The sequence below is a fragment of the Oncorhynchus masou genome, chromosome 16, assembly GCF_036934945.1.
Source record: "Oncorhynchus masou masou isolate Uvic2021 chromosome 16, UVic_Omas_1.1, whole genome shotgun sequence".
NCBI classification, from domain to species: Eukaryota; Metazoa; Chordata; class Actinopteri; order Salmoniformes; family Salmonidae; genus Oncorhynchus; species Oncorhynchus masou.
Genome location: NC_088227.1, coordinates 44,097,061 through 44,107,410, shown reverse-complemented (window position 1 = coordinate 44,107,410; position 10,350 = coordinate 44,097,061). Strand labels below are relative to the sequence as shown.

Sequence of the window (10,350 nt, the reverse complement as noted above, 5' to 3'; positions counted from 1 at the left end):
TTCGTCTTTGTTAGTCTCTGTTACATCTTCCTTCCACCATCTCTCTCTTCTCTCTTTCTTTATATCCCTCGTTCCTCTCATTCTGCTAATGCTGTGAGGCAGCTTTGATGAGGCATGACTTAAACTAACAAAATGGACTTAAACTAACAAAATGGAGAACCGATTAGATTGTAGTTGGCTAATCCAAACCAAAAATGTTTTTTTTTTGGACAGAGAGACCCAGTGTACCCAGGGCACCTATTACTGCTAGTGTGTGTGTGTGTGTGTGTGTGTGTGTGTGTGTGTGTGTGTGTGTGTGATAGTAATTTCAGTTAAGATCATATCTATAGTCATGATAGGGAACAACTTCTTCGGGAATGAAACACATTCAGCGCCATGGATCCAATACTTGCCCTGAGGGACCTTTAGTTAGTTAAGTCAGACCTGGGGTGTGTGTGTGTGTGTGTGTGTGTGTGTGTGTGTGTGTGTGTGTGTGTGTGTCTGCCTGTGTTTTTCCTGTGTGTTGCTTTAAAAAAAAAATCACCATTCAACAATTAATTACTAATCTCTTCAAAAGCAGTATCTGTTGTAGACGTCAATTAAAGCCCTACCTGTTGTAGACGTTAATTAAAGCCCTACCTGTTGTAGACGTTAATTAAAGCCCTACCTGTTGTTGGTGTTAATTAAAGCCCTACCTGTTGTAGACGTTAAAGCCCTACCTGTTGTTGACATTAATTAAAGCCCTACCTGTTGTAGACGTTAATTAAAGCCCTACCTGTTGTAGACTTTAATTAAAGCCCTACCTGTTGTCGGTGTTAATTAAAGCCCTACCTGTTGTTGGTGTTAATTAAAGCCCTACCTGTTGTAGACGTTACAGCCCTACCTGTTGTTGACGTTAATTAAAGCCCTACCTGTTGTAGACGTTAATTAAAGCCCTACCTGTTGTAGACGTTAATTAAAGCCCTACCTGTTGTAGACTTTAATTAAAGCCCTACCTGTTGTCGGTGTTAATTAAAGCCCTACCTGTTGTTGGTGTTAATTAAAGCCCTACCTGTTGTAGACGTTACAGCCCTACCTGTTGTTGACGTTAATTAAAGCCCTACCTGTTGTAGACGTTAATTAAAGCCCTACCTGTTGTTGGTGTTAATTAAAGCCCTACCTGTTGTAGACGTTACAGCCCTACCTGTTGTTGGTGTTAAGTAAAGTAGTAGTAATCAAAGTGTGTGTGCGTGTGCACTTGTACATGTGTGTGTGTGTTATCAGCGTTATGAATGACTGAGCTAATAGAGAAAATACAACGTGGAATAGACTTTTGACTTAAAAGGGGAGATAAAAATACTTAAGTGAAGTCTCTTAAGTAATTCAGTGCCCACTACATAGGGAATAGGGTGCCATAGGGTTCTGATCAAAAGTAGTGCACTACATAGGGAATAGGGTGCCATAGGGTTCTGGTCAAAAGTAGTGCACTACATAGGGAATAGGGTGCCATAGGGTTCTGGTCAAAAGTAGTGCACTACATAGGGAATAGGGTGCCATAGGGTTCTGGTCAAAAGTAGTGCACTACACAGGGAATAGGGTGCCATAGGGTTCTGGTCAAAAGTAGTGCACTACATAGGGAATAGGGTGCCATAGGGTTCTGGTCAAAAGTAGTGCACTACACAGGGAATAGGGTGCCATAGGGTTCTGGTCAAAAGTAGTGCACTACATAGGGAATAGGGTGCCATAGGGTTCTGGTCAAAAGTAGTGCACTACATAGGGAATAGGGTGCCATAGGGTTCTGGACAAAAGTAGTGCACTACATAGGGAATAGGGTGCCATAGGGTTCTGGTCAAAAGTAGTGCACTACATAGGGAATAGAGTGCCAAAGGGTTCTGGTCAAAAGTAGTGCACTACATAGGGAATAGCGTGCCATTTGGGTCTAGGACCACGTTTGGCCTCTTATGATAAAAATGTCTGTAATCTCATTATGGAGGGAAGGCTGGGGTCAACATGTCTGTAATCTCATTGTTGAGGGAAGGCTGGGGTCAACATGTCTGTAATCTCATTGTGGAGGGAAGGCTGGGGTCAACATGTCTGTAATCTCATTGTGGAGGGAAGGCTGGGGTCAACATGTCTGTAATCTCATTGTGGAGGGAGGCTGGGGTCAACATGTCTGTAATCTCATTGTGGAGGGAGGCTGGGGTCAACATGTCTGTAATCTCATTGTGGAGGGAAGGCTGGGGTCAACATGTCTGTAATCTCATTGTGGAGGGAAGGCTGGGGTCAACATGTCTGTAATCTCATTGTGGAGGGAGGCTGGGGTCAACATGTCTGTAATCTCATTGTGGAGGGAAGGCTGGGGTCAACATGTCTGTAATCTCATTGTGGAGGGAAGGCTGGGGTCAACATGTCTGTAATCTCATTGTGGAGGAAGGCTGGGGTCAACATGTCTGTAATCTCATTATGGAGGGAAGGCTGGGGTCAACATGTCTGTAATCTCATTGTGGAGGGAGGCTGGGGTCAACATGTCTGTAATCTCATTGTGGAGGGAGGCTGGGGTCAACATGTCTGTAATCTCATTGGGGAGGGAGGCTGGGGTCCACATGTCTGTAATCTCATTGTTGAGGGAAGGCTGGGGTCAACATGTCTGTAATCTCATTGTTGAGGGAAGGCTGGGGTCAACATGTCTGTAATCTCATTGGGGAGGGAGGCTGGGGTCCACATGTCTGTAATCTCATTGTGGAGGGAAGGCTGGGGTCAACATGTCTGTAATCTCATTGTGGAGGGAAGGCTGGGGTCAACATGTCTGTAATCTCATTGTGGAGGGAAGGCTGGGGTCAACATGTCTGTAATCTCATTGTGGAGGGAAGGCTGGGGTCAACATGTCTGTAATCTCATTGTGGAGGGAAGGCTGGGGTCAACATGTCTGTAATCTCATTGTTGGAGGGAGGCTGGGGTCAACATGTCTGTAATCTCATTGTTGGAGGGAGGCTGGGGTCAACATGTCTGTAATCTCATTGTGGAGGGAGGCTGGGGTCAACATGTCTGTAATCTCATTGTGGAGGGAAGGCTGGGGTCAACATGTCTGTAATCTCATTGTGGAGGGAAGGCTGGGGTCAACATGTCTGTAATCTCATTGTTGGAGGGAGGCTGGGGTCAACATGTCTGTAATCTCATTGTGGAGGGAGGCTGGGGTCAACATGTCTGTAATCTCATTGTGGAGGGAAGGCTGGGGTCAACATGTCTGTAATCTCATTGTGGAGGGAAGGCTGGGGTCAACATGTCTGTAATCTCATTGTGGAGGGAGGCTGGGGTCAACATGTCTGTAATCTCATTGTTGAGGGAGGCTGGGGTCAACATGTCTGTAATCTCATTGTGGAGGGAGGCTGGGGTCAACATGTCTAATCTCATTGTGGAGGGAGGCTGGGGTCAACATGTCTGTAATCTCATTGTGGAGGGAGGCTGGGGTCAACATGTCTGTAATCTCATTATGGAGGGAGGCTGGGGTCAACATGTCTGTAATCTCATTGTGGAGGGAAGGCTGGGGTCAACATGTCTGTAATCTCATTATGGAGGGAGGCTGGGGTCAACATGTCTGTAATCTCATTGTGGAGGGAAGGCTGGGGTCAACATGTCTGTAATCTCATTATGGAGGGAGGCTGGGGTCAACATGTCTGTAATCTCATTGTGGAGGGAAGGCTGGGGTCAACATGTCTGTAATCTCATTGTGGAGGGAGGCTGGGGTCAACATGTCTGTAATCTCATTGTGGAGGGAGGCTGGGGTCAACATGTCTGTAATCTCATTGTGGAGGGAAGGCTGGGGTCAACATGTCTGTAATCTCATTATGGAGGGAGGCTGGGGTCAACATGTCTGTAATCTCATTGTGGAGGGAAGGCTGGGGTCAACATGTCTGTAATCTCATTATGGAGGGAGGCTGGGGTCAACATGTCTGTAATCTCATTGTGGAGGGAAGGCTGGGGTCAACATGTCTGTAATCTCATTATGGAGGGAGGCTGGGGTCAACATGTCTGTAATCTCATTGTGGAGGGAAGGCTGGGGTCAACATGTCTGTAATCTCATTGTGGAGGGAGGCTGGGGTCAACATGTCTGTAATCTCATTGTGGAGGGAAGGCTGGGGTCAACATGTCTGTAATCTCATTGTTGAGGGAAGGCTGGGGTCAACATGCCTGTAATCTCATTGTGGAGGGAAGGCTGGGGTCAACATGTCTGTAATCTCATTGTGGAGGGAAGGCTGGGGTCAACATGTCTGTAATCTCATTGTGGAGGGAGGCTGGGGTCAACATGTATGTAATCTCATTGTGGAGGGAGGCTGGGGTCAACATGTCTGTAATCTCATTGTGGAGGGAGGCTGGGGTCAACAGAAGACTTTACTAAAGACAGCTAAACAAGGCTTGACCCGGATCGTAAAGAAAACAGAACATATAAACATTAAATTGAAAGTCAATGTAAATTCAAACTCACGTGGGCCATCCCTCAGGGCCTCATTCAGCAAACAAATCATATGATGAATAATAATTATGATCGTAATGACTAACTATCTCTTAGAAATGGAAAGATTGTAATTATTTATTTAATGATAAAACAAAAGAAAGAATGTGAGATAGATCAAAAGCCTTTCCTGACGTGCTGACAGAGCTGTCAGCTAATTGGCTCTCGCTGCATGCATTATGCAAATGAGGGCCTTGACCCCTCTCACTCCAGAACCCACCACGGGGGACCAGCCAATCACTAATGAGACAGGTTCAAACGAAGGTTCTGGAACACAGAGATGGAAGGGCCATATTGAGGCCATATCATTTTACAATGCAGAGAATAAGGGCAATTCTACAGTAACCAAATTATTCCTTGACTTGTTTTAAATGTACTGTATGCCAAACAAAAAAACATTTTGAATTCGAAGTTTAAACAACCATACAACTCTGTGCACAAGGACTACCCTTGAACAATTTACACAGAAAACTTCACAAAAACACATTTACTGGAAAAACTGTGCAGATGGAAAGTTTGGTAACAGAATTATGAAAAAATCTCCCTAAATTGTTAATGCAACCACATTTTCCCCAAACTCTTAAATATGTGCTCTGAAATAAGATTCAAAGATGTCATAGCTGACACCCCAATCTTTCTGCAGACATTACACCTTGAGTTTAAAAAAATAAATATTTTGGTTATTAAAGTACAATAACTTTATTATGGTAACGGAATTGCATCATGGGTCCCTGATATGGTTGAATTTAGGTATGAATATCGGGAACCCGGGTTACCGAGATTTCCCGCCATAAACCCACTCCTTTTTCCCCTGAATAAATAACTGAGAGAAACTGTTAAATTATAATCAATTATTGACGTGAAAAATGTGTGGATGTTCAAATGTATGTGATCTAAAGACTTCTCTCTGCCGTCTACATGATAAATCATCAACACAGACAGCACATCTCAGTACGGAGCACCGTTCACATTGCATGTACCATCACGTCATGGTAACAGGGTAGGACTACCATTTGCTGAAACATTATTATTTTTTTATTTTTTTTAGCTTTATTTTACTAGGCAAGTCAGTTAAGAACAAATTCTTATTTTCAATGACGGCCTAGGAACAGTGGGTTAACTGCCTGTTCAGGGGCAGAACGACAGATTTTGTACCTTGTCAGCTCGGGGATTTGAACTTGCAACCTTTCAGTTACTAGTCCAACGCTCTAACCACTAGGCTACACTAGGCTACTAGGCTACACATTGCCTATCCTACAGTAATATAAGGACTGAATGCGAGGTCTAATTGACACATCTCCATCTGGCTTTTGGGGGTCACCTTTCTTTCTTTTCTAATTGTAAAGAGTATAGTTGTTGTTTTTTTAACTGCAGCTGCGGAATTTTAAAACAGCTCAAATATCGTTGCTTTAAATCAGTACGCATACAGCCTGAATTCAAAATGGATCCTCGCTAAAATCTCACCCATCGACACACAATACCCCCAAAATGTTGCAAATGTATTGAAAATTAAATACAAAAATGTAAAATATACAAAAGTGTTCACATTCCTTAGTCAATACTTTGTAGAAGCACCTTTGGCAGCAATTACAACTGTAAGTCTCTAAGAGATTTGTTCACGTCGCAGAAGTTAATGCTCAAATCAGTTTTGTTTTTCAAATCCTTTTTGGACTACTGACTGTCCAAACAGCAAGTTACAAGTGACCAAATGGGATTTGTGTGGTGTGTTCAGACAGCAGTCATTTGCTGACAAGGCTACGCTAGTTGTCATAGTAATGAGCGTTGTGGAGTGGGGTAGGCTGATTGGTTGGTATTACAGACTCGGACAGGTTGAAAATGTCAGTGAAGACACTTGCCAGTTGGTCAGAGTCACATGTCCTGGTAATCAGTCTGGCCCTGCGGCCTTGTGAATGTTGACCTGTTTAAAGGTCTTACTACTAACTTACGTGCTTCTACCCCTGCATTGCTTGTTATTTGGGTTATTAGGCTGGGTTTCTGTACAGCACTTTGAGATATCAGATGATGTAAGAAGGGCTTTATAAATACATTTGATTTGATTTACTCACATCAGTTGCGGAGAGGGTGATCACACAGTCTTCCGGTACAGCTGGTGCTCTCATGAATGTTTCAGTGTTATTTGCCTCGAAGCGAACATAGAAGTAGTTTAGCTCGTCCGGTAGGCTCATGTCACTGAGCAGCTCTCGGCTGTGCTTCCCTTTGTAGTCTGTAGTGGTTTGCAAGCCCTGCCACATCCGATGAGCATCAGAGCCAGTGTAGTACGACTCGATCTTAGTCCTGTACTGATGCTTTGCCTGTTTGATGTTTCGTCGGAGGGCATAGAGGGATTTCTTATAAGCTTCCGGTTAGAGTCCCGCTCCTTGAAAGCGGCAGCTCTAGCCTTTAGCTCAGTGTGGATGCTGCCTGTAATTCAGGGCTTCTGGTTGGGGTATGAACATACGGTCACTGTGGGAATGACTTCATCGATGCACTTATTGATTAAGCCAATGACAGACGTGGTGTACTCCTCAATGCCATCGGAGGAATCCCGGAACATATTCCTGTCTGTACTAGCAAAACAGTCCTGTAGCTTAGCATCTGCTTCATCTGACCACTTTTTAAAAAATCTAGTCATTGGTTTACTTTTTTGCTTGTAAGCAGAAATCAGGAGGAATGAATTATGGTCAGTTTTGCCAAATGGGAGGGTGAGATGACAGCTTTGTATGTATCTCTATGTGTGGAGTATAGGTGGTCCAGAGTTCTTTTCCCTCTGGTTGCAAATTTAACATGTTGATAGAAATTAGGTAAAACTGATTTAAGTTTCCCTACATTAAAGTCTCCGGCCACCAGGAGCGCCGCCTCTGGGTGGGTGTTTCCTTGTTTGCTTATGGCGGAATACAGCTCATTCAATGCTGTCTTAGAGCAAGCCTCTGATTGTGGTGGTATGTAAACAGCTACGAAAAATACAGATGAAAACTCTCTAGGTAGATAGTGTGGTCTACAGCTTATCATGAGATACTACTCTACCTCTGACTGTGGTAAACAGCTACAAAGAATATATTTTAAAACTCTCTCGGTAGGTAATGTGGTCTGCAGCTTATCATGAGAAACTCTACCTCAGGCGAGCAGTAGCTCAAGACTTAGATAGTGCACCAGCTGTTGTTTACAAAAATACAATGACTTACCTAAAACATGGGAATTATTACTAGGATTAAATGTTGTGAAAAACTGAGTTTAAATGTACTTGGCTATATCCAACCCTTAATGGTGCACTCTTAGATTAAATTGGGTAGGATATATCAGACCAATTAATTATTACAGTAATTAATCAGTAAATTTTTTTGAATATTAATTTGCCAAAAGTCATAACATAAAAAATAACCAAACATGCGCGCCTTCAAATTGGTTCTCTCTCCTTCTCTCTTTCCTCATGCATAGTGTCATGTCTTGTTATGTCTGTTCCTGTCCTTTCTCTTCACTCTGTCTCTCTCTGCTGGTCTTTTTAGGTTACCTTCTCTGTCTCTCATTCTTCAGCTGTTCTACATCTTCCCTAACTAGCTCATTCACTCCTTCCCACCTGTTCTCTCTTCCCCCTCTGATTAGGTCTCTATTTCTCTCTCTGTTCCTGCTACTTTCAGTGTCTGATTCTTGTTTGTGTTTTTGATGCCAGAAGCAAGCTGTCGTCCCGTTTGCTTCCACCTTGTCCTATCCTGTCGGAGTCCGCCTGGCAGGTGCATCCTGCATTATACTAACGTTCTTTTTGTTCCATTGACTACGTTGGAAGAGGATTTATGCCATTCCTGTTTTTCATTAAAGAACTCTGTTTTCTGTTAAAACCGCTTTTGGGTCTTCACTCAAGTACATAACAGAAGAATCAGACCTAGAATGGACCCAGCGGCTCCGGACCCTTTTCACTCCGCCGTCGAGATCCAGGGAGCGATGCTAGGCAGACACGAGGAGGAATTGTCTGCTGCTCGACATGCCGTTGAAACCCTGGCCGTCCAAGTCTCCGACCTCACAAGACAGGTTCACCAACTCCACCTCGATCCACCGCCCACTTCCAGGGTTTCCGAGTCTCCGGAGCCCAGGATCAACAACCCGCCGTGTTACTCTGGGGAGCCCACTGAGTGCCGCTCATTCCTCACTCAGTGTGATGTGGTGTTCTCTCTCCAGCCCAACACTTACTCCAGGAGCGCAGCCCGCATCGCCTACGTCATGTCTCTCCTTACCGGACGGGCGCGTGAGTGGGGCACGGCAATCTGGGAGGCGAGGGCTGAGTGTATTAACCAGTATCAGGACTTTAAGGAGGAGATGATACGGGTTTTTGACCGTTCTGTTTTTGGGGAGGAGGCTTCCAGGGCCCTGTCTTCCCTATGTCAGGGGAATCGATCCATAACGGATTATTCTATTGAGTTTCGCACTCTCGCTGCCTCTAGTGACTGGAACGAGCCGGCTTTGCTCGCTCGTTTTCTGGAGGGTCTCCTCGTCGAGGTTAAGGATGAGATCCTCTCCCGGGAGGTTCCTTCCAGTCTGGACTCCTTAATAGCTCTCGCTATTCGCATAGAGCGACGGTTTGATCTTCGTCGCCGAGCTCGTGGAAAGGAGCTCGCGTTCTCCGTTGCTCCCCTCTCCACATCACTGCCACCTGCCGCATCACTGCCACCCTCCTCCGCCGGCTCGGATGCTGAGCCTATGCAGCTGGGGGTATCCGCATCTCGGCCAAGGAGAAGGAACGGAGAATCACCAATCGCCTCTGTCTCTACTGCGGCTCCGCTGGTCATTTTGTCACCTCATGTCCAGTAAAAGCCAGAGCTCATCAGTAAGAGGAGGGCTACTGGTGAGCGCAACTACTCAGGCCTCTCCTTCTGGATCACGCACTACCTTTCCGGTCCATCTCCGCTGGCCCGGTTCATCTGCTTCCTGCAGTGCCTTGATAGACTCTGGGGCGGAGGGCTGTTTTATGGACGAGACCTGGGCTCGGGAACATGACATTCCTCTCAGACAGTTAGGGGAGCCCACGGCCTTGTTCGCTTTAGATGGTAGTTCTCTCCCCAAGATTCAGCGTGAGACGCTGCCTTTAACCCTCACTGTCTCTGGTAATCATAGCGAAACCATTTCTTTTTTAATTTTTCGTTCACCTTTTACACCTGTTGTTTTGGGTCATCCCTGGCTAGTGCGCCATAACCCTTCTATTAATTGGTCTAGTAATACTATCCTATCCTGGAATGTTTCTTGTCATGTGACCTGTTTAATGTCTGCTATCCCTCCTGTTTCCTCTGTCTCTTCTTCACAGGAGGAGCCTGGCGATTTGACAGGGGTGCCGGAGGAGTATCACGATCTGCGCACGGTGTTCAGTCGTTCCAAGGCCACTTCTCTCCCTCCACACCGGTCGTATGACTGTAGTATTGATCTCCTTCCGGGAACTACTCCCCCGGGGTAGATTATACTCTCTGTCGGCTCCCGAACGTAAGGCTCTCGAGGATTATTTGTCGGTTTCGCTCGACGCCGGTACCATAGTCTCCTCCTCCTCTCCCGCCGGAGCGGGGTTTTTTTTGTTCAGAAGAAGGACGGGTCCCTGCGCCCATGCGTGGATTATCGAGGGCTGAATGACATAACAGTTAAGAATCGTTATCCGCTTCCTCTTATGTCTTCAGCCTTCGAGATCCTGCAGGGAGCCAGGTTTTTCACCAAATTGGACCTTCGTAACGCCTACCATCTCGTGCGCATCAGGGAGGGGACGTGTGGAAGACGGCGTTTAACACTCCGTTAGGGCACTTTGAATACCGGGTTCTTCCTTTCGGCCTCGTTAACGCTCCAGCTGTCTTTCAGGCACTAGTTAACGACGTCCTGAGAGACATGCTGAACATTTTTGTTTTCGTTTACAT

At 45.5% G+C, this 10,350-nt stretch overlaps 1 protein-coding gene across 1 annotated transcript in view; it reads right to left on the bottom strand.

Annotated features, from left to right (window-relative positions):
• Positions 1-10,350, bottom strand: part of si:dkey-71h2.2 (low density lipoprotein receptor adapter protein 1) — a 137,053-nt gene that overhangs the window by 93,207 nt on the left and 33,496 nt on the right. The gene's annotated exons all lie outside the window — the stretch shown is intronic.